Below are 4,378 nucleotides of genomic sequence, written 5' to 3'. Positions count from 1 at the left end.
ATATGGCAAAACTGTCCTTCAAATATGAGGGAGAGTTTAAAATATTCTCTGACAGACAGTGACAGAGTTTGTGAACAAGATACCTGTGCTATAGGAAATACTAAAGGGAGCACTACAGACAGATAGGAAAAGACAGGAGTGAGAGGTTTGGAACACAATTTTGGGTGATGGTAGCACAGCAATGTAAGTACACTGAACAAAGATGACTGTGAGTATGGTTGAAAGAGGATGGTTAGGAGTATGTGGGACACCAGAAGGAAAGTGAAACCTAGGGCACTCAACAATTGTAATAAACTGTACAAATATGTTTTTACATGAAGTAGAACAAATGAATGTCAACCCTGAAAGGTGTTAAAAATAGGGTGGTATTGGGGAAAAAATACAGTCAATGAAAGCTAGAGACTATAGTTAACAAAAACATTGTATTATGCTTCCTTTAATGTAACAAAGGCAATATACCAAAGCTAAATGCCTATAAGAGGGGGACATAAGAGAGAGGTATGGGACTCCTGGCATTGGTGATGTTGTCCGACTCTTTTATTCTACCTTAGTTTAATTCTTTCTTTTTGTTGTTTTTTAGCTGTCATTTTTTTATTTCTTTCTTTTTCTTTTCTTTTGTCTCTCTACCTTCTTTGACTCTTCCTCCTTCTTTGTGGAAGAAATGGAGATGTCCTTATATAGATAGTGGTGATGGTGGTGAATACATAAATATGTAACTGTACAGGGAACCATCAATTGTTTACTTATGATGGAAAATATGGTGGGTGAACAAAACCGTCTTAAAAAAAATGGGTTGATGAAGAAACCTTGAGGGCACTACATTGAGGGAAATAAGTCAGACACATAAGGACAAATATTGCATGGTCTCATTGATATGAACTAATTATACTATGTAAATTCATAGAATGACATGTAAGTTAACAGGATATAGAACAAGGCTAAAGAATGGGGAGCAGTTGCTTATTATGAAAGAACGTTCAACTAGGTTGAACCTAAGTGTTTGGAAGTGACAGAGGTGATGCACATTACTGTGAGAATAATTAACAGTGCTGAATGGTGTGTGAATGTGGTGGAAAGGGGAACCTTAGAGTCACATATGTCACCAGAAGGAAAGTTGGAGATTAAAAGATGGGAACATATAAAACAGTGAATTTTGTGGTGGACAATCTCCATGATTAACTGTACAAATATTAGAAATATCTTTCATGAACTAGAACAAGTGTATGACACTATAACTACAAGCTAATAATAGAGGGATATATAGGGAAAAATATACCTATTGCAAACTATGTACTACAGTTAACAGTATTTTAACATTCTTTCATCAACAGTAACAAATGTACTATACTAATACTATGAGTCAATAATGGAGGGGGGTGGTTAGGGGTAGGGGAGGAGTTGAGTTTTCTTTTTTGTCTTTATTTCTTTTCTGGAATAATGACAATGTTCTAAAAATCGGAAAAAAAATTAATTGTGATGATGGATGCACAGCTATATGATGGTACCATGGGCAACTGATTGTGCACTTTGGATCTTTGGATAATCGTATGGTATGAACAATCTTAATAAAATAAAATTTTTTAAAAAGTAAAGGGATCTTAGTAAACAAGGAAATATGGAACTTTATGTATTTTGGAAATTAGTTTAACAGAGATGTAACCAAGAAGTAAGGATTTAAGAAATGATTATGGTTACTGAATCATTATATAGATATTCCTTTTACTTTCTGGTATATTAGAGTAGACAGAGGGAAATACCTGAAACTTGAACTGGAATCCAGCTGCCTTCATCTCTGCTAATGATTGTATAGCCTTATTTTGTGCCCTTGTGATTGTAAAAACCTTGTGAATGACCTTCACTTGTACCCATTTATCCAGTATTTTAACTTTAGACTCTTATGATCACTAAAGACAGCCCCTAATATTTATTAATGACAGATCTTGGGTAAGCCCAGAACTAACCCACCCCAAGTCCAAAGTTATCTTGATAACCAAAGTTGGATCTAACCAAAATGACCCACCTGATACACACAGAAGCTTAGACTTTAACCTACAAGTCACCTTACCTCATTATAATACTAAAAATCATGCCCATCATCATATTAAAGCCTCCATTTTTCTTACAAATGCTCTGTGACTAAGCATGTGATCAATCTGCACATGCTCAATAATTAGATCACCTCTAATTGCATCACCTGGGGTCATTGTGCTCATTATCCTAAAACCTGCCCATCTTTTAATAAAATAAAACTGTCATAATTACTGCAGTTCGGGGAGGCAGATTTTTAGGCTGATAGGCCATCTGCTCTCCTGCTTCATGCCCAGCAGTAAACTCTTCCTGTCTTTGAAACCCCAGTGTCTCAGGAATTGATCATTTGAGCTCACTGGGCAAAGAATTCACCGCCTTGGTTTGGTAACAGACAGAGCAAGATCACCCACAGCTTGAAGATAGGTCATAGGAGTAGGGCTTGGGAATGAGACGGATGGTGAAAAAAAGGAAAATAGCAGAATAATGTCACAGTTTACCTGAGGTGAGAATGAATAGAATCTTATTCTGAAAATATCTTGATGTTTTGCTTGTATCATCCACATATAGATAAGTTTGACCTTTGAGCACATTTAATTCAGATGATATAAAACATTTAAATGCTCTCTTCAGAACCCCTGGGATGGAGGGAAGAGCAAAGGAAAGAAAGGAAAGGAAAATAAAGGGGACAGAGACCTGATGACATTACCCAATGAATCTTTAAAACTGATAGTAAAGCCAGCTACTTCTCAATCCAGGACTCTCTTTCTTGAACTCTGTGCCATCATTCCTGAGTAGATTAGTCATTTTTGTTAACCTTGTGGAGTGTGAGACCCCTACAGAGTATTCACACATTTCTGATGCAAAGACATGAGCTCAGGCTGTGTTTCTAACTTGGGGTCCATGGAGGAACTTCCAGGAAGTTTGTGTACAAGGGTATACTCATAAGTAATTTTTCTGCAATTTTCTACTTATTATTTTGATAATTATCTTCATAGGCAAAGATTAATGTTAATTTCTAGTAATTATGTTATTTTATACCAAGCAAATAAAATGGGATACATGATGCTATTAAAAGCAGTTGACGAAATGTATTGTTACCATTATTTCCATGTGATAGCATTCAGCAGAGTAGGAATTCAAATAAAAACTCATTGTTTTGATTATGGCATGGGTCTTTGTTTACCTTGAGCATCTTAGCCTGAAAATGTCAAAAAAGGGAAGTACTACAAAGCTTATGCATATTAAGTTTTTATTTTCATTCCAAAATGTTATGGAGGGGTTCATACCAATAGAAACATAAAGCCACAAAGCCAAAAGAATACCGCATGTCTTCTGCCCTGGAAATGCATCTAAGGTGTGGCTGTTTGTCAGAAGGCTCAACTGGAAGAGTCTAAAGCTTCAGCAAAATGTGGTTTGTCTCAACATAAAAGCTTTGTATTTTCAATATGGAAGAAGGAGCTGGTGGTAAAATCCCAAAGCTTCTGTCCAAGTGGCCACTCTGGGAGAGGAGCAGGGAGATGGGAAACTTCCCAATGATGGAGGAAGAGTCTGTGCAAGCTGCAGTCAAAAGGGCAGAAAGCTGCTGACACTCAGAAACACCAAAGGACTCTTGAAAGTCTTTCAGATCAGACCTCCTGACATAAGGATTCACAACCCTTTCCTAGCCGATGTAGATTCAAGAATGAGGACCTTCTAGAGATAACTTCACAGACTCCTAGACAAAGGAAATGACATCATTCATTTATTCAGATTTCTACTGAGATTTACCATGTGCCAGGTTCCATTCTCGACACTAGAGATACAGCAATGGACAAAGCAGTTGGGATCCCTATCTCACAGCACTTACATTCTAGCAGAGGGTATGATGAAGAATCCTTGAAATTCTATTTCAATTATTCCTCCCTTCCTACTCTCTCCTGACAAATCAAGCCATGGGGCTCCCATTCTCTTTGCTATCACCTACTTTTAGTCATCAGAGTTTTCAGAACATGTTCCAACAAACCAGAAAGTTGAGATTGTTGGGAAGTCAAAGATAATATATCAAAGATCACCCCATGATTGTCTCTATTATCAAATGATAACAGCCATCCATTTACTTCTGAACAAGACTAACATTTATATCTCTGTTTGAGCAGACAATTTGGATTAGTTTACCTTTTGTTCATGAAGTGGTCATTAATTTTTATAGGAAAAAGGAAAACTTAGAAGAAGTAATTATTGTAAATATTTTTTAAACACTCTGCTTATGTGAAGGAAACCAAAGTTCAATGTAATGAAATAAACTATAGGGAAAATATTGTGTGTGTATATCTGCATTTTTCTGAGGAGGGCATCCATTGATTACATTATA

Source organism: Choloepus didactylus, chromosome 9, assembly GCF_015220235.1.
Source record: "Choloepus didactylus isolate mChoDid1 chromosome 9, mChoDid1.pri, whole genome shotgun sequence".
Classification (NCBI taxonomy): domain Eukaryota; kingdom Metazoa; phylum Chordata; class Mammalia; order Pilosa; family Megalonychidae; genus Choloepus; species Choloepus didactylus.
The sequence above is the reverse complement of the archived record's forward strand: the minus strand, read 5'-3'. Positions refer to the sequence as shown.